The sequence below is a fragment of the Neovison vison genome, chromosome 6, assembly GCF_020171115.1.
Source record: "Neovison vison isolate M4711 chromosome 6, ASM_NN_V1, whole genome shotgun sequence".
Classification (NCBI taxonomy): domain Eukaryota; kingdom Metazoa; phylum Chordata; class Mammalia; order Carnivora; family Mustelidae; genus Neogale; species Neogale vison.
The window spans coordinates 28687793-28709138 of record NC_058096.1 but is presented as its reverse complement, the minus strand read 5'-3'; positions in this window follow the sequence as shown (position 1 = coordinate 28709138).

Genomic DNA, 21346 nt, shown 5'->3' with positions numbered 1-21346 from the left:
GAAGGCAGTCTCTTTACCAACTGAGCCACCCAGACACCCCCTCCCCCCCCGCCACAAAACAATGTTTATTGAGCAATAGTATGAAGCTCCCAAAGACAGTTGCCACCAGTTTCTAAGTCTAGGGGTTTTTAAGACAATGTTGACTTGTGGTTTAATCTGATTAACCCTCTGTGCACCTGTCAACCAATCAGGTTTTTGTCCTTGAGTTCATTGCCTATTAAGTAGTTGTTCACATCGGAAAGGGTGGAGGATACCTTCCAGAGAGGTATAAAATCTGTTTAAGGGTAGTTTCCTCTTGGATGGGGAGGAGGGCCCTTGTCCCTGCCTGCCTTCTGACTATCTTGTTACCAGCACCATTTGTTAAAAATAGGATTTTTTCCCCCTCACTGTATTATCTTGGCATGCTTGGTGAAAACCAAGTGGCCATAAGTGTAAAGGTTTATTTTGGGATTCTCAATTCCATTTTAGTTATCTATATGTATAATCTTACACAAGGTGGTTTTATTAAAGCATAGGGACAGGACCCGTGGGCAGTAAGCGGCACTGTAAGTGTGAGGAGTGACTGATTATATACTTTCAAGTTGGGAGGGGGTTAGGGATAGCCTAAGTCTGTAAGGAATTTTGAAAGCAAGGTTTCCAGGACCTTGAGGGGGTTGGTTAGTGTTAGGAAAAAGTCATTTATTACTGTCTAAGAAAATCTTAGTCATGAGACTCCTCAGGTGTATATCAGTGGGTCATATGCTTGGGGGATGACTGCCAGCAGGTTTCCTGGGGGTGGGTAGAGACAAAGGAAGTTTCCAAAGAATTTCATGTGCTAAGGAAGACTCACAGGATCTGGGTGGCCTAGATATTGTCAAGCTAATGTTATTTTTCTCCTGTAGCAAAGCATTAACATTAAGGCAGTTGGGCATTCCTAGAGGAATGATACTCTGCCTAACTCAAGTATTTGTCAATGGGCTGCAGATTATAAGGAAAATATAATTTTATCTACATTTCCTTATGCCTTTGTTTCCCACATCATGAATGCTCCGAATTTGTTCTGTGTTCTTCAACATGACTTTTAGGATCAGTGGGTCATTTCCCACAAAATGGCATTAGAAATATTCATATGGCTGTGTTGGATGTGTAAGGCATTTCTTACCATGTTAACCATCTTAACCATGTTAACCATGTTGTCTTCTACTCCATGAACACTGAAATCCATTTACTTAGGTCTTCAGTTTCTTTCAGTTATGTTATGTGGTTTTCAGCAGAGGTGGCTTGTGGTTTTTCTTTTTTAAAATTAATTCCCAAGTATTTTATCATTTTTCATACATTTCACAAATGGAATAGTTTTCTTGATTTCCTTTTTGGATTGTTCGTTGCTATTGTATAGGAATGTAATTGATTTTTAAATATTGATCTTATATCCTCCTACTTTATTGAACTCACTTATTAGTTCTGTTTTTTAAATATGGATTTCTTAGGCTTGTCTATATACAAGATTGTGCCATCACAAATTCATATAATTTTGCTTATTTTTTTCTGAACTGGATGCCTTTTTCTTCTTTTTCTTACCTAATTTTTCTTACCTAATTACCCTGGCTCAAACCTCTCGTAAGTATTGAACAGAAATAACTGTAAGGGCCTATTTAGCCAGAGCCTCCCCACCTCGGTTGAACAGCCATTTTGTTGTTTATGCAGCAAAACTTAAACTGCCCCTGCCCCTGCCAGGGAACTTACTTAAAAGCAAGTCTGGGAAACCAGTCTCAGGTGGAGATAACAACCCAAATGCAGGGATGGGTCAGGTCAGGTGGAGACATCCAATCAGTGGAGTATGCATATTGTCTCCCTAGCTACCAAGGAGTGTGGGCCTCACCTTTTGGGCGCCAGTTCTGACCAAGGTGATAGGCTAGTTCAAATAGCTACTGTGGGGTGAATTGTAGATCAGTTGGCCACCTGTGTGGGACATAGCATGACTGTGCAGCTTTCTCTGTGTGTTGCAATCTCATTGACCACCTGTGTGTGGCCAGGGTCAACCACAGGACCGACACGCCCAGTATGCTATCAGAAACTGAACCCGGAGACACAGAGTCCATGCCCCTTATTGGAAATCCCCCGAAACAACACATAAATACCATGCTGTAACCAGATTGGGGGTCCAAGTCCCTGCTCTGCTGCACCGGGTATACTTGGACCCACGCTGGAGCTTGCTGAATAAACCCTCGTGTGATTGCATCGGTGTTGGCTCCTTGGTGGTCTCTTAGACATGAAACTTGGGCACAACATAACAACAGCAAACACCCTTGCTTTGCTTCTGACCCTAGGGAGAAAGTATTCACTCTTTTACCATTAAATGATGAGGGAGCAGAAGGCAAGCTGAGAGGGGCACCTGGGTGGCTCAGTGGGTTAAGCCTCTGCCTTCATCTCAGGTCATGATCTCAGGGTTCTGGGATCAAGCCCCACATCAGGCTCTCTGCTCAGTAGGGAGCCTGCTTCCCCCTCTCTCTCTGCCTACTTGTGATCTCTCTCTCTCTCTCTTTATTAAATTAAATTAAAAAAAAAAAAAGAAGGCAAGCTGAGGACAAAGAACAAGCTGACACCCTGCAGTGCCCCCTCCCTCCTCCAGGTGGGTTATGAGTGACATTCCTCAGGCACTCCTGGCTCCCCCAAAGCTAAGGGAAGGGAAAAACGAATGGTTAACTAATAGAGATCACAGTCCAGCAAGGGAGGAGTCTCCCTCATTTTACAAATATCTTAATGATTTACAAGAAAAAAGCATTCTTATCAATAAATAGCCTAACTTCCAGAGACCCATAGACTCAGTTTCCTGGAGCCCTAATATCACCCACCCATCTAGAGTGATGTGGGAAACAAAGGAAGAAGGAAATGTAAATAAAACAAAATTTCCTTATAAGCTGCAGCCCATTGGTGAGGACTTGTGATAAGCAGAGATTAACATTTCTCCAGGAAACTCCCAACTGTCTTAATGCTTTACTAAAGGGGAAACCAAACCTTAACTTGACGTGTAGCAGCATTTTCTTCTGCCCATGGATCAGATGCTTTAATAAAACCATCTTTTTGCACCAAAGAGGTCTCAAGAATTCTTTCTTGGATGTTGGCTCTGGACCTCACTTACATTCAAAAACTACATCATTAAGTATGATGTTAGCTCTGATATTTTAATATATGTTCCTTATAATATTAAGGAAGTTCCTTTCTGCTTCCAGTCTAGCAACTGTTTTTGTCATCAAAGGGTGTTGAGTTTTGTAAAATGTTTTTTCTGCATCTGTTGAGATTATAGAGATGATGAGATTTTTTTCTTTATTCTATTAATGTGATGTATTACATAAATGGCCTTTTTAAAAAAAAATGTTGAAACATCCTTGCATTCTTGTGATAAATCCCACAAGGTCATGATGCACAATACTTTTTACGTGTTGCTGTATTTGTTTTGCTAGTATTTTGTGGAGGGTTATTACCTCTATATTTATAAAGAAATTGGTCTGTATTTTTCTTTCTCTTATAGTATTTTTTAACCTTTTATATCACAATAACACTACCTATAGAGAATGGGTTTGGAAGTATTCCACTCTTCTATTTTTTGAGAGATTTACAAATTATTGATGTTAATTATTTTTTAAATGTTTGATAGAATTGACTGGTGGAGGTATCTGGTTGTGGGCTTTTTTTTTCGTGAGAAGGTTTTGAATATTCAATCTCTTACTGTGCTGTAGTTTTATTTAGATTTTGTTTCTTCTTGAGTCAGTATCAATAATTTGTTTCTTTGTGGGGATTTTCCTGTTTTATCAAAGTTACCTAGTTTGTTGGCATACAATAGTTTATAATATTCTTTTACAATCCTTTTTATTTCTGTATAGTCAGTAGTCCTGTACTAAGTTGAATAAGTGTTGAGAGTGAGGGGCGCGTGGGTGACTAGTGGGTTAAAGCCTCAGCCTTCGGTACGGGTCATGATCTTGGGGTCCTGGGTCATAAACCTGGGGTTCTGGGATTGAGCCCCGCATCAGGATCTCTGCTCAGCGGGGAGCCTGCTTCCTCCTCTCTCTCTGCCTGCTTCTCTGCCTACTTGTGATCTCTGTCTGTCAAAAAAATTAAAAAAAAAAAAAAGTGTTGAGAGTGGACATCCTTGTCTTTGTTTTTGACTTTAGAGGAAAGTTCTTGGTTTGTCCCTATTGAGTATGGTAGTTACTATTGGTTTTTCAGACAATGCCTTTATAGTGTTGTATATTTTCTTTAAACTTTCTTGGGGGTTCTGGGAAATTCTGTCTCTTAATTGGAATATTTAAACCATTTACATTTAACTTAATTACTGGTAAGGTAGGATTTCTGAATGTTACTGTCTTTGTGTTCATGTATTTCTCCATTACTTCCTTCTTTTGTGATATATAGATATTTTAATTCAGGCCATTATAATTCCTCTGTTTCTTTTACTATTTTTAAAGATTTTCTTAATAATGGCTTTGAGGATTACAATGCCTTAAAATTTTAAAAATCTCATTTTTATTAATAGAAATTTAATTCAAATAGTATATAAAAACATTCCAGGGGCGCATGGGTGGCTCAGTGGGTTAAGCCTCTGCCTTCAGCTGAGGTCATGATCTCAGGGTCCTGGGATCAAGCGAACCCTGCATCAGGCTCTCTGCTCAGCAGGGACCTGCTTCCCCCTCTCTCTCTGCCTGACTCTCTGCCTACTTGTGATCTCTCTCTCTCTCTGTCAAATAAATAAATAAAATCTTTAAAAAAATGTGCAGATTAAAAAAAATTCCATTTAGCTCTTTTTTTTTTTTTAAAGATTTTATTTATTTATTTGACAGACAGAGATCACAAGTAGGCAGAGAGGCAGGCAGAGAGAGAGAGAGAGAGAGAGAGAGAGAGAGAGAGAGGAGAAAGTAGGCTCCCTACAAAGCAGAGAGCCCGATGTGGGGCTCAATCCCAGGACCTGGCATCATGACCTGAGCCGAAGGCAGAGGCTTTAACCCACTGAACCACCCAGGCGCTCCAATCCATTTAGCTCTTAAAAGCCCCCTTTTTTTGTGCTTTTATTATACAAATTATATTTTTACATAAAATAGCTATATAATTATTTTATGTAATTGTCTTTCAAATCAAATAGTAGAAAAAAGTTATAAACAAAATACATTTATAATGTTTTTATATTAATATATGCAGTTATCTTTGCCAGTGATCTTTATTTCTTCTTCCATATTTTAGTTATTGTTTAGTGCCTCTCATAGCCTGAAACATTACTATTACTTACAGGGCAGGCCTATTAGCAATATATTTCAGTTTATGATTACTGAGAATGTTTTCGTTTCTCCATTTTTGCAGGATAGTTTCGCTGAACAAAGAATCTTAAGAGTATTGGTTGTTTTTCTTTCAGTATCCTGGACATGTCATCCCACTTCTTCTGGAATCCATGGTTTTTGATGAGAAACTACCTGTTCATCTTTGAGGAAACTTTGTACACTAGACAATACTTTTATTTTTGGTACTTTCATGATTCTCTTTTCCTTGTCTTTGACAATTTTTTTTTCTAGTTTGTTTAGATATGGATCTCTTTTAATTTATCCCACTTGGAATTTATGTAGCTTCTTGGGTGTGCATATTAATGTGTGTGTGTGTGTGTGTGTGTGTGTTTCATCAAATCGAGAGGTTTCCAGCCATTGTTTCCTCAAATAGTCTTTTTACCTATTCGTTCTCTTTTCTTCTTCTGGACATACATCATGCATATATTTGTGTGCTTGTTGGTATCACATATTTTTCTGAGGCTCTATTAATTTAACTTCATTAACTTTTTTTCTGTTCTTTTGCCTGGATAATCCAAGTTGATCTATCTTCAAATTCTGCTATTTCAAATCTGCTGTTAAACCCATTAATTTATTCATTTCAGTTTTAATATTTCTCAACTCCAGAATTTTTATTGGGTTCCTTTCTTTCTTTGTTTCTTTCTTTCAATTTTAGAGAGGTATAAAGAGAGCACATTGGAGGAGGGTCAGGGGGAGAAGTAAATGGAGGGAGAGAGAATCTCCAGCACACTCCCTGCTGAGTGTGGAATCTGCCTGAGATCATGACCTGAGCCAAAACTAAGAGTTGGCCATTTATCCAATAGCTGGCTGCTCAACAAACTGCTCAACTACCCCTGGTTCTTTTTCTTAGACAATTTTTTCTTTTTATTGATATTTTCTATTTGTTAAGATACAGTTCTTAAATTTGCCTTTAATTCTTTGGACATGGTTTTATTTAATTCTTTGAACATATTTATAAGAACTTTTTAAATGTCTTTTTCTAGTAAGTCTGATATCTGAGCTTTCTCACTCCCTTTTAAAAAATATTTTATTTATTTATTTGAGAGAGAGAGCATGAGGGGGGAAGGTCAGAAGGAGAAGCAAACTCCCTGCTGAGCAGCAAGCCTGATGTGGGACTCGATCCCAGCACTCCAGGATCATGACCTGAGCTGAAGGCAGTTGATCAACCAACTGAGCCACCCAGGTGCCCCTGAACTCTCTTTGATTTTTTTTCCCCCCTTTATATGGTCTATAACTTCCTGTTTCCTTGCATGTGTTATAGTTTTGTTTTTCTCCCTTGAAAACTGGATCTCTCCAACTCTGGAAATCACCTTCTTCTCCCCCCTCCCACATTCCTTTGAGTTTTGGTTTTGGTGTTTGATGCTGCTCTTCTGTTGTTATGGATGTTTGTTTGTTTGTTTAGTGAATTTCCTGAATGAATTCTGTACAGTCTGAATTCATTTTTTTAAAATACACCACTTATCATCTTTTCTCAATTAGCTTAGTAGTCAGCTAATTGTTGGACAGAGATTTCCTTGAATGCATTGAACCAGTAAGTCTCCCTGACTTTGTTAGAGGTTTGTGCATGTTTGGGAGGAGTATTTCAATACTCCAGTAGGGAGTTTAAAACATTACTTTAGCCTTCACTTCTTGCTTGTGCAGAGACTCAGAGTCATCTCCAGGTGGGTGATTAGAGCCTCGTCAGTGTCTTTCCTGAGCAAATGTGCACATGCATATGGTCTTTTAGTTTTCCAGGATTATGCTGGATATTTTCAACACCCCACATAAAAATTTCATAAATGTTGCTTTTCCTTTATAATACTTTAGTAAGTTTCTTACTTAACTCAACTGGTATTGCTACCTCAGGCAGCTGCATTATTAAACAATTGATATTAATTTTCTTTTGATAAATGCCTGAGAGACATGACTGTTCACACTGACTGAGCTGCGTCAGGTTTGATTCAGTAGTCACTTAGTTTAAATAAAAATAAGTCTGAAGAATAGAGATACCAGACAGGTAAAAAGTGACAGTTCTCGGGGCACCTGGGTGGCTCAGTTGGTTAAGCCACTGCCTTTGGCTCAGGTCGTGATCCTAGAGTCCTGGGATCGAATCCCACATCGGGAGCCTAATTCTCCCTCCCCCTCTGCCTCTTCCCCTGCTTGTGCTGACTCTCTTTCAAATAAATAAATACAATCTTTAAAAAAAAAAAAGTGACAGTTCTCTAGGGATGGAATTTGGAGGGTGACTCCAAACTGATTCTGTTCCTTCCACTGGCCTCTAGGCTGCTGGTTTTCACAGTTAATGTCATTGTGTAGGTTTGGGTTTGAAGGTTACCACAGAGACTGGATGGTTGGGGTTGGATCTAAGACAAGTTGAAATGCCATAAAACTTTGTCTTTACCAAGGTTCAGCTATTTTTTTCTTAAATAAATTCTCCCCATATTTTTGAAACTCTTTGGTTAATTTCCAGAGTTCTGACAAAAATCATTTTGGCCATTTTTCTTAGTATTCTCATTCCTTTTATCAAGGGGTAGATATATGGAGGTCAGAAGTGTTTTCTATGAGAATTTTAGAAACTCCTCATGGATAGTTTCTAATATTCAGGAAAAGCTGAAACCCACTGGTTTTTAGAAAATGTTCAAGGGCCAGGTTCTAGGAAACAGAAGCATTTAAGACCAGGAGAAGAACAAGGGGTTTATGAATGAGTCAGATAAGGACCTGTTCAGAGATAGATGGGATTTATAAAAAGAGAGAGAGAGAGAGAAAAGAGTTTTAGGAAGAGAATAGCCAAAAGCCATTGAATGCTGCCTATATAGTTGAGAAAACACTTTGAAAACTACTGATTTGAATGATATCCTAAAAGGTCACTGTGATTTTTATTAGAGCAATTGCAATGGGATGGCAAGGTGGAATCTTAACTATGTTGTGGCATAAGTGGGAAGCCAAAAAGAGAGAAACAGTTTAGGCCAAAGAAACTGGGCTATGAATGAAAGGAGAGATAATATAGGCCAATCTTTGGAATAGAATGTGGAGTAACAAAAGTTGCTTTTCACAAACGATGAAGCATGGGACATTACATCCAAAACTAATGATGTACTGTAGGGTGACTCACAGAACATTAAAAAAAAAAAAAAAAAAGTGGCTTTGTCCCAGAAATCATTTTAACCACTTTATTCTCTATTTACAAACTTTTTTTCGGTCCCTCTCCTAGACCATAGGGTCATCACTAGTGGCTTGTATTCGGGAATAAGAAAGATGACTACTTTTCTTCCATTGTATGGGAAAGAAATGTGGCCCGACACAGATAAATTGTACCTTTATGCAGATTCTCAATGGCAGTGTATGACTGCGGCTTTGTGAGGAGCAGTGGCCTGGAACATAGATTAAGTCTGAGAAAACTGAGATGAAATCCCACCTCCAACACTTTACTGGTACCCGAAGCACGACCTCGGCAAAATTACTTGGCTCTTTCAGCCTCACTCCTCTCCTAGGGATAGTACTACTAATCTATCAAGACTGTTGTGTAGATTAATTTAGATAGTACCTAGGTTTCATAATAAAGGAGAGAATGCTATATGAGGATGGAAAATTACCCTTTTAATCTCAGTTTTCTCACCTATTATATAAAAGAGTTGTATTATATAATCTCTATGCTGCCTTCCAGCTTTAACCAAATGGGCCTCCAATATCTTTTCGTTAGTACTATTCTTTATGTACTTTGTGGACTAGATAGACACTTGGAATTTGTTGACGACTTTCACCATTCTGTGTAAGATAGTTTCCATTAGAAAAGACATTTAGAATTCCAAGGGATTGACTTACAAATAAATTTGAAGGATAGCTTTGCTGAGCTGGAGTGTACTTTTAAATAAATGAGCTCATCCCAGGACATATAATAGAAAGCACTCAGCAAGGCATATTTTAGATCCTTTAGAAAGGAGCCTTGAGCAGATATACACCTGGCATGATACCAGATCCCAAAGATATCAAAGCTATGTTTTGGGAACCCCTAGATTGATTGTTCTACTTGAAATATTTTAAGTGTTCGTGAAAGTTTGTAACTGCTAGTTTTGGGTGGTTTGAGGAGACTTTAAAGCAATTACCCAGATGAGGAAGAAAGGCAGGCTTGAAACCAGCCAGACAGTGCGCAGGAAAAGAAGTAGGTGCGCAGGTGAAGCAAGAATGAATGACTCAATGGATATAGGAGGATTGGTGAGACCAACAGAGCAGAATGAGACCAGGATTAGATAAGGGACTCAGAGACACAGGAAAAGGAGGAACTAGAGGCCAATTGAGGCTGAACTGGGCTAGAACAGGAAGAAAAAAACAAAAATGATTTGCTTCCTCAGAGACTGATTTCTTTTTCCAACCAATGCTCTCAGCTTGTTTTGTTGAGTTCATTGACGTACTTTGGTAGAACTTTATTTGGGTAGACATAGTGTAAAGGATAACCAACAATTGAGAAATTGCTCATTTTTTATTTGCAGATTAGTACTTTAAGGATTAAGAAAATATGCTCTGTGATTTCGAAGGCGAAATGACTATGAAATAAGAATACTGAAAAGCAGCACCATATTTATTGTGATTTTATTATTTATTCACTTTTCATGAAACTTAATACAGTGTCTCAACTACAGTTTCTTTCTGAATTGTGAAAGAATTTCTACTTCGATTCTTTCTCCTCTCTCTGCTTATTCTTCCCAACTGATGGTGCATACATTTATTTTTAAAATTAAAGACGGTGGGCAGGTTTTCCCTTGGGAGTGTTCCAATTTCGTACTACTACTTGAGATAATAAGAATTGTCAAGGGTAGCCTAGGAATCCCCCATCTATGTTGTCTGCTTTACTGGAGGTTTCATATCCGCTCAAGAAACTTGGCTCACAGGGCACCCGGGTGTCTTTCAGTTAAGCATCTGCCTTTGGCTCAGGTCATGATGTCAGGGTCTTGGGATCAAAGTCCTGAGTGGGGCTCCCTGCTCAGTGGGGAGTCTGCTTTTCCCTCTTCTTTTGCCCCCTGCCCTTGCCTGTGTTCTCTCTCTCAAGCTCTCTCCAACAAATAAATAAATTCTTCAAAAAAAAAAAAAAAAAAGAAACTTTGTTCACATATAACTTCTGGCAAGAGAGGATGACTGTCAGGTCACTGCCTGGCTCCTGGTCTGAGTGGACCCTTTGGATTGGGACTATTGATGAACCAGGGCTTTGTAGGCAGCTAGCCCTAGAGATCTTCCTCAGCAACTTGCAAATGAAACTAATGTTATCAAAGATTTCTCCAAAGACAGACATTTTAAATTAGCCAAATTACTCTAACAGGGCATATCTCAGGAAGATTTAAGGCAGAGCTGGTAGCTGTGCCAGCCAAGAGGCCTGCTCTGCCAGTCGAAAGGCAAGCACATCCTTCCCTGCCAACTTGCAATGAGATGGTTCCTGCAGTGACAGCAGATCTACCATGCATGTTTGATTTAAGGCCCTCTATTACCATACCTTTGTAATTATCACCAGATGGTGATGAGTCCTGGGAAAAGTGTAAGTCTTAAGTGTGGAGATCCAGGAGCCTAATCAAAATGCAGCCCATAGAATATATCTTTCTTCTTGATGTTTCACCTTTTTTCAAACAATTGTTATTGGTTTGAGAAAAATTGTAGCACAACTCTTTGCCAATAATCGTGATTCATTTTCACTTTGCTTATCAAAATGTGTTTCATAAGGTTCTGATGGTGTTCAAGACCTCTTACAGGAGGTATGGCTTTTCTCTAAGTTGACTGGCATAGATTTCATATTTTATATGCAGTTGTGGGAAAGATTCGTAAAGCCTCCTTTGGCTTATAAATTCTCTTGTTCTGGGTTAGCATTCTCATGGATTTTTATCAGGATTCTACAAGGCAGACATTATATTCCTGATATTTTCTAGTTTGTTGTTATTTTGAGTCAGATATTTAGACTGATCATTCTACTTTTTTCCTAGTTAAGGATAATATGTTACTGTAGATTTTAGATTTTAGATACTGCATATTTTAGAGGATTTGTATGTGTGAGAGAAGTTACTTTTTCTTGATAAGACATAATTTCAGTCAGCAATATTATATTAAATATTCAACTTTGCCCAGTGCCCTGTGTTCCACCCATGGTGAAGCCATGTGGTATGAAAGAAAGAGACCTGGGCTTAATTCCTGATGATCTCATTGAAAATCTGAACTCTTCTTATTTGTGTGTAAGTGTGACCATGGATATATCTCTATTCCTCTAGGCTTCAGTCAGATCTCTTCTACAATATGGCGGCCTTGGAACAGACTGTCTCCAGGGCCTCCATGTCTGACATCTTTGATTCCATGAAGACAAGGATCCCTCTTCTTAAGGAATTAACCATTAGTATCCATGTATATATTTAGTTTATAATTTCGTAACAAATTATTCATGACACTCGTGACTGATATATCCTTTCTCCTTTGATGTCACCCCACCTGTCTTGTATTATTGCAGATAATGGAAATTTGGGGAGTTTGAAATAAAAGAAGGCTATAACAGCATCATTCCTACATTCATGGATTCAGGGTTAGAATGAGAATAGTTTCTTTTGGTTTGGGGAATGTTATGACCACTGAGACACCTATGTACTATATATATATATCTATAGATCTATAGATATATATATATCTTGACTTCCCAGCCAAATGATAAGTCCCTGAAGATCTGGGAGTTCTAAATATCAGTTCTAAATATCCCTAGCACCTGTCATTTAACATTTAGTCCCATAACTAATCACTTAATATGTTATATAACAAGATTTTTTTGTATGTAAAAAAAAAATGCTTATGGAAAAACTATGTGGGCTAAAGATTTCCTTTTAATCACTGAAATGTAAATGATTTTCTACAGAAATCAATGAAAAAGGAATGTAGAAATGAATAATTTGATCTATTTTGGGAAACTGAAATTCACTCTGGAGTGATGAGTGGTTATTTGGTTTTTAATTGACAATAACACTCATAAGACATACTATCATATTGTATACAAATAAGTAGTTGCTACTTCCAAAATAGCTTACCTAGTATATAGTTATATACTAGGTATCTGTCTGGTTCCACCCCCCCGACCCCCCCCACTATAAACTGAGGACCAGAATTTTTCAGTTTGAAGACAAATATCTCAATCTCACAACATTTAGGGATGTCTTTCCTCTTTGAACTCTATAGCTATGACTTTGTCCTGTTGGTTTGGAACTATGAAGTATCTTTTCTTACAGGAACATGCTGTTACCATAGGTAGTCTTTGATACTTGGCCTGCCTCCTCAGCTAGATTGTAAACTTGTTGAGAGAAAATACCATGTATCTCATGATCCTGTATTCCAAGTGTCTAACATAGTTTCCTTATCTAAAAAAATGTTCAATTAATATTTGCTGGAATCCTATAAGTAGGGCAAGATGCCATTGCAAGCTCACCATAAAATCAATAAACATTAGTCTACTTATGGAACTTCCTAATTCATGAAACAACCTTAATACATAAATAGTTATTTTTCTATTATAGAATTTAACTACTCAGATTTTTGTTATTCTGTTTTTCTTATGTCAAAAGATATATTTAGATCTTTTGGTTACTGCCATAGAGTTTAGCCTGGGATCTTTTGTAGGTATTGGGTATTTCAAAATTTAAAATACCTTTAATTCAACTAAAATAACAATTTATTGGATAACTGAGTTTTCCCCCCTTTATCAACATGTAGTATACATTAAAATTTGAGGCAGCTTTCTAATTACTGAAAGAAGATAGTAAATATTTGTTAATAGAAATTTATGTGCTGTCTGATACCTATCTCAGAAATGCACTGTAAAGAATCCTTAAATTTACATATTTTGCCTAGATTTTGAAGAATTTGGGGGTTTTGTTTAGAAGAAAACTATGCTAGGCCTCTTAAAGCACAGTAAATAAAACATTTATAAAGGCAGTATAAAAGGGACACTCTAGGAAAATCTATATTAATCAGAGTCCCTAGAGTCCTTTTTAAGATTCAGGATAAGAAAGTAATTTCTCTCATTAAACTCCCTTGGTGTGAATATGATAGTTCAATATTTCATAAATATTTAATGAATTATTATTTCCTACAACCTATCAGTGTTTGGGCAATTGAAAGAATTGTTTGAAATATGAGTATATGTCTGGCTGTGTGGGGAAATGTGTGATTATAAATGCTTGACACTGTATGTCTTAAAAAAAATTGGGGAAAAGTAGTTTCTAAGTTTTAGAGAGGGCAGGAAGGATGTTTGGTAAGATTCTTTATAGTATAAATTTGAAAATGCCTGCGAGTGCTTCTTTGTCCTTAATTCTTAAAGTAGTATTATTATTAAAGATTTATTTATTTAGAGAGAAAGAGAGCACCAGGGCATGTGCGGGGGTGGGGGGGAGGCACAGAGGGAGATGGGGAGAGAGAATCTCAAGCAAATCTCCTACTGAGTGTGGAGCTGGACCCCAGTTTGATCAAGAGTCAGAAGCTTAACCAACAGAGACACCCAGGTGCTCCTTAAAATATTATTATTAAAAATAATATCACTAATACAAAAAATGGACCCGACAGAGGTAAAATATTGCAGAAATCATGCTACGTGCCTTACTTGTTTAAGCTTGTTTAAGCCACAATGTAGGCATCTCTTACTTGTTCAAGCTTGTTTAAGCCACAATGTAGGCAACTCTGCAATGTAGGCATTAACATTTCTTTTACACTGAAATAAACTAGAGCTTAAATGCTTAAGAACTTGAAGCAAATAAGTGCTGAAACTAAGTCTGATTCCCATTCCAAAAATTCCTGCTCTTAAATCGCATCATGTTGATTTCCTGTGTTGAGGAAAAGTTATTTTTCCTTTTACTCTCTAAAATATAGGTAGTTCTTTGCATAATGTTTCTGGCACTGTCTCTCATAGGAGCTTCCAATAACTGCCAGTCACATGGTGACAATTATGCTTGATTAAGCAGATCCAGTAAGTACTTGATCGACTTTTTCCCATAAATGCTGACATTCTGCAGCCAAAGGGAAAAGAACACTTGCCATTATTCTAAGCACTCTGGCCATCTCCCCTTGTCCCTCGCAGCAACACCAAGCTGAGTTTCCTAAGAACAGTGTTCCCAGATGCTTACTCAGACTCAGCCCAGATTCCAGGGTTTCTATCAAATGCTTTCTTGGGTAATCTGAATTTCTGAGGTCTGTAAGCCCTATAAGCTGACAGGGGAGGATGTGTGAGATTTGAGACAATGTTTGGCAAAGTGTCATTGTTGCTATTCGTTATTCTGTCCCTGATAATTCACTCCTATAGATTTTGAAGTCTTTACAATGGAATCCTCTAAAAATACATAGGAAAAAGTGCTTTGAAAATTATAAATTAAAAAAAAAAAGAAAATTATAGGTCCGTGTTATTATGACAATGTGAACAACTCCATGAGAGAACACCATGGCTATTGACTAGTACATTGATTTATAGTCTGCAGAAAAGATGACTTCAGTCCCGATTCTCAAAAGGTATATCAGAAATGCTCAATGAGTTAGGTACTGCTCTGGGTCTATGCTCACTGCTTCAGACTATCTTTCTACCAAACATAGAGTATTAGGGTAATAATATAAGCACCTTAAGACAATAAAGTTTAATTCTGTGTGGCACTCATGTGGGTCAAGCAGCATTCCTGAATGGCTCTCCTCCACAAATGACGCAGGAATTCAGGCTTTTCCTATCGTGGGCTCCATAGTTCAGTGTCCATTGTTTCCAACTCTTTAGATAAAGGGGTGGGTAAGCATAGGGCAGAGTAAGGAAAACCTAGTGAGGTGAGAACATGAGCCTCAAAGGAGATTTTTGGCTAGACCTGGTCACATAGACACAACCGAATGCAGGAGGGCTCATAACATACCCAGGTGGCTAATAGACACAGTTCAGTGAACACAGCATTTTTTTCTGCTTCATCATTCATGTTAAGTCTATATAAAGCAGAAAAAAGCAAAATCATAATAATTTTGATCATAATAGAATTTTAATGGGTGTCCAACAATGCCTTTAGAATTAATATAGCCCTGTGCAAAGAATATATGACCATAATGTGACTTTTAGGCAGCGTATTTTCGTTTTCATAATCTGTAGAATGGTGCTTGGGACAACCCAAATGGGGGCAATTGATAAAGGATACATGAAACCAGGGCCTGTTTTAGGGACATACGGCCTGTCTTGTTGCACAGGGCTCTGCTCTCACTAAGGCTCCATATTTGTGTTAATTCTCTGCTATTGCTGTCTTAAGAGTCCTAATAAATTTGAACGTGGGGCTCTGCACTTCATTTTGCACTGGGCCATTATTCTAAGCTCTCTGGACATCCCCCATTATGTAGCTTGTCCCACCTGTAACTCATGCCTTATCAGAGACCAACCCTGGGCTCAATGATAAAATGAAGAGCCAGTCTTCAAAATAAAGTTAATGCCAATTAACTTTTTAAAGAAGACAAGTGTATGTGTGTGTGTGTGTGCATGGGTGTGTGCATATGAATATACGTCCATGCAGGAATGTATTTTTTTCAGGAAAGAGTTCATTGGGAGCAATTGTGTTCTAATTGATATTCATCAAGCATCATCCGTTGCTTATTGTTAGCTACTCATGTGAAGAGTTGGTTGATGTCTGTAGCATAAACATTTGTTTCAGATAAATGGGCGTTTCAGTTGGATAAGTTTTAATTAAGCAACCTTTATTGTACAAGTAGTCATTTTTGAAACCAGAAGAAAGCTACTGTAATTTGTTAATTCTGCTCTCCAGAATCTGAAGATGTTGAATCTTGGCTACTATAACTTTGAGTACAATTTTGGCAATAAATGTCCCAAATAAGGAATAAGAAACTTTTCCAATGTATTGTTTGATTTTTTTTTTCCTCTCTTGCAAATACCAGGACACAACTGACCTCTTCTCCAACTCATAGAATTATCTGGTTCTAAGAAAGACAATTATCATACAATCTCTCTGATGTTGAGGAATTTGAGAGGCAGGGTGGGGGGGTCGTGGGGGGTAGGGAGGGAAAAAATGAAATAAGATGGGTTAGGGAGAGAGACAAACCTTAAGAGACTCTTAGTCTCACAAAACAAACTGAGGGTTGCTGGGGGAAGGGAGGGTAGAGAGAGGGGGTGGGGTTATGGACACTGGGGAAGGTATGTGCTATGGTGAGTGCTGTGAAGTGTGTAAACCTGATGATTCACAGACCTATACCCCTGGGGCAAATAATACATTAAATGTTAACAAAGAAAGAAAGAAAGAGAGAAAGAGAGAAAGAAAGAGAGAAAGAAAGAAAGAAAGAGAGAAAAAAAAGAAAGGGAAATAAAGTATGTGACTGAAAAAGGGGGAAAAAAAGAATCATCTGGTTCTAAAATGAATGATTTATTTTTAAATCTTGCTTCCATATCACTTGCTTAGGTAACTACTTTAGCTTTTCACACTTCATAAGAATTTATTTATTTACACATTTGCCAAAGGAGCACACTGAACTCCCAGCTCCTTGAGAATAGGTGCTATGGCTTTTCATCTTGCTATTTCCAGAGCCTAGTATAGTTTCCAGGTGCCTAGAACATGTTCAATAAATATTTGATGAAGGAATAAATAAGTCATGGTAAAAAAAAGTCATTTTTCTTTCAGCAAAACATATTCCCAAGTTTCAAAGGAAGCTTCTATTCTTAGTAAGGCCAAAATCAGGGTGTTTTTGCTTTACTGGAATGTTTTAGGGGAGCATGGGTGGCTCAGTGGGTTAAGCCTCTGCCTTCGGCCCAGGTCATGATCTCAGGGTCCTGGGATCGAGCCCTGCGTTGGGCTCTCTGCTCAGTGGGGAGTCTGCTTTCCTCTCTCTCTCCGCCTACTTGTGATCTCTTTCTCTCTGTCAAATAAATAAATAAAGTCTAAAAAAAAAAAAAAGAATGTTTTAAATTTGCATTATCTTTTAGCCCATAATAGCTACCTTCTAGGAGGGGATGGAAAAAAGTGTACTCTTAGTAAATGAAATTTTGAAACATCTGAAGGATAAAAATAGTATGTATTTGACTTTCATATTTATAAATTCATTATTTTGTTGAAAGAACCTTTTTTTCCTGTTTAAAAAAAATGAGTTGCTTGAATATATTCACATAATACACGTACAAGTGAAGAACAATATACATAGGTTTCAACAGATATATATGTCAATATTCTTTTGCATTAAACTGGTTGTTAATAATATAATTTTTTCTCATGGTCTGCTAGTAAGGACCATGAGTAGGGGTCACTAACCTTTTGTTTAAGGCTGGGATTGTTTAACTTACTGTATGAGTTTTCTGTGGCTGCCATAACAAATGATCACAAACTTGGGATGCCTGGTTGGTTCAGTCATTAAGCTTTTGCCTTTGACTCAGGTCATGATCCTAGGGTCCTGGGATAGAGCCTCCCACACCCAGCTCCCTGCTCGGGAGGGAAGCCTGCTTCTCCTTCTTCCAGTCCCCCTGCTTGTGTTCCCTCTCTTGCTGTGTCTCTGTCAAATAAATAAAGACTTCAAAAAAAAGTGATCACAAACTGGATGGCTTCAAACAATAGAATTTTATTTTCTCCTTATTCTGGAAGTCAGAAGTTCAGAATCAGTTATCACTGGACCAAAATTCCGATATGTCTGCAGAGCCACACGTGTAGAGTCTGTAGAAGAGGATCCATTCCCTGCTTCTTGCAGTTTCTGAAAGCTGTCCGCATTCCTCGGTTTATGGCCCCATCAGTTGAGTCGTCAAAGGCAGCACCTCAGTCTTCTTTGCTCTGTCTTCATACTGCCTTCTCTTCATTGTGAAAGAAATCTCTTTCTCTCTTTTATAAGGACACCTGTAATTATATTTAGGGCCCACCAAGATAATTCAGGAGAATCTCCCTATCTGAATATCCCACGTTTAATCACGTCTGCAAAGACCCTTTTCCCAAATAAGGTAACACTTAAGAGGTTCTGTTAGACTAGGATCTTCTGTCTTTTGCAGGGGTGGGGGGGCAATTATTCAGCCTACTGCATTTTTATGTTACTAAGTAGTGGGATTCTAGATGATATATAATAGTGTATTTCTCTCTACGCTCACCGACACAGGAATGAGGTACCCTGTAATTAGTGAGTGCTGGAGAAACTATAATGTAAATAATGCTATAAGGGAAATGCTGCCTAAAGAAGCAGGCTTTGGCAAGTAGGGCTCAGAGAGGGAGCTCATAACTTCATGATAATACTTCACATAAATTAAAGTAATGTTAATTGTCTCTCCCAAAGCAAGGCCATTAAGCAGTTTATTGCTCCTACCTTAAAGATTTATTTTGGTATTTTTTGTGGTCCTACCTTTTCAATGGTATTTCACTTTTTACCCAGTGGGGAGATGAATACCTCCATGAGAGTCCTTCCTGGCATATTTCATCTGTAAGGATAACAAGAGGAGGACATAAATGACTAAACAGGTTCTGATGAGCTCTGCAGCAATCAAAAAACAAAAGGCTCCAGAAAGAGATCAGTTGGTGGAGCTTCATTCTGAAACCCAGTTCCTAACAGGTGGAAAGAGCAAGTGTATCTATATTCCCTGGTTATGAACCACTAAACTGCCAGTGGCCTTGTCACTGAACAGGGAAGAATTTTCTGTTTCATTTTTTCCACTGTGTTGAGGTAAGGTATTTGAACTCTGAAAGAAGATGTTTCATTTCTTTGATACATTTTAATTCATCTCCTACTATGTACCAGCTATTAGGTATAAAGCCCTGGCTAATACAATTGCTTTCTTTGTCCCTCTGTCATTGGGTTTCCGTGTAATTTTCAAGATTCTCCAAACTTTGCAAAGTCCCCTGCCTGGTCATTTACAACTGATCCAAGGTCAAAAAAGGACAGCTTAGTTGGAAAGGGAAAGAAAAAAAAAGAGAGAGAGAGAGAGAGGGAAAAAAAAACACACACACCAAGAACACTAAGAAGTTACATAAATGTCCTCTAGCACATTCCCTGTTCTGAGGGCTAATGTACTGTAGCAATTCATCAGTCATTCTAATAGTCTTTTAACTTCTGTCAGAAAGCCTACTAAATGCTAACATCTTAAATGTTTAATATTCTAAAACATATTTTCATTAATCATGCAAATTATCTGGGCATCCATATTTTACAATAACCTCTTTTGAGATTGAGAAGCCCAAGGCTTTGTGTCTGAGAGACCCATGTTAGTGAGTGGTACAGTAGGTGAAATATAACTTAGAATTAAGAATTTCAGCAACAAAAAGTTGCTAGTAAAATTCCAGTATCTATGTGCCATCACATTCACAAAAAAACCCAAAATGTTATTAATGTCAGGTTTTTCTGATTAGGTAGCAAGCAGCTAAAAGCAGCAAAGTTCATTCTGTTTTATTACATAGTTGATGGATGGATATTAATGTTGGTAGATGGTATATTGTCCCAATGGAAATGACCCCATGTTTCATAGCAAAATACTGTGAGCTTGGTTACTAGTAAAAGATAGAACATGTGTTCCATCATGCAGTTAGATGGCTCAATTGTACCACGAAAACCTCCATTTATGTGCTGTCATTCATCCCTATTCCAGGGATTCTTAGCTGTGTAGAAAAAAGGAGAAGTATGTGTGTGGACTCATGAGACAGGTGGATGAGGAATTGAAAGGGGGAAAAGGGCACGACTTTCGCTAGTGTTAGTGGAAATGCTTTACCCTGAAGCTTTGGTCAGGAAGGGTGGAGGCTAATAGCGAGACAGATAGTAATGTCCTGAGACCATGTAAATAAAGTTATGCTGGAGTCACAGAGCAGTGCTCATTAGACTCAAGAACATGACCTAAGTAACTTAAAATCATGAGCGGTGGTGGATCAGGGCACTAGTCTGGCTACCAACAGGAAATCGATGGCATGACCAAATTAGGATAATTCCAGGATGGCTTAGTTGCAAAGATATGGGCAGGGTGGAGGGTAAGGGAACCATTAAAGTCTGTGCAGATAATGAGCTAGCAAGCCACAGAGCTGTTGTTAAATCTAAGCTTTTGGAGATGAGAGAAAGGAGCAGTTAGCAAAATCTGAAGCTAAGAGAGTCAGATACAGAATGACAATTTTGGGTGACTAGTGACCTTTGACTGAGACAGGTAACACAAGGTGATGTCATGGAGCAAATAAAGATACTGACCTTATTCCTCTCTCCCCACAGTCTCCTTCCCCCCCAAGCCCCCAAGTCTCCTAATGCGGCTTCCCACTCATTGTTCCCAACAGGAACCTGAGGGCACAGATCAAGGATGTAGTCCATAGCGGAGCCTCTCTCAATGAACATCAGTGCTTCACATGTGGAGAGGGATTCTGGAAGAAGACACACATGGTCAGAAACATCTAATTTTGGTCTAAATACCACTTCTTTGGTTACAAGACCAAAACTCGTAGCCACACTTTGAATGATTTTCTTATGTCTCTCTGTTGTTGTTTCACTCAGTTCTTAAATTTTCTTTTATGGTTGCTTTCTTTCACAATATCGCCTACTGCTGTTTCCCTTAACAAAATTTCTAGTAGCTGAACCACCTTACCCTCTGAGGAATCAGATATTTAAAATACATACATATATAGTTAATGCTATCCAGACAGTTCATTATTCTCTCTATACAGCTTTTTCTAGTATAACAGTGTGAATTTTAATGTCTGTAGTCTGTGTTGCTAAAGGGACAGTGAAGTCTTCACTTTTTTTCATGGTATACTGTTTTAATCATATTTCCTCTAGTAAAATATTCTAACCATTATTTCCTGAACCATGAGTTCTAAGGTGCAGTAAAAACAAAACAAAACAAAACAAAAAACCTTAAGGAAAATGGATCTTTTGCTCTATGGAAGGGCAGTTTTTTTTTTTTTTTTTTCCAGAGCATTTTCAATGATTGTTGCAGGAATGAATGAGTAAAGGCTTCAAGAATGAAATAGTTGCAGAAAACCCACTTACTTTTGTACATAAGTCCATGAAGCAGCCCTCCGGGTACAAGTACTTATGTATCTCCTTTTGTTGAGTTCTCTATTTTTTTATGAATATGCATATTGGGGAAAAAACTTCCATCT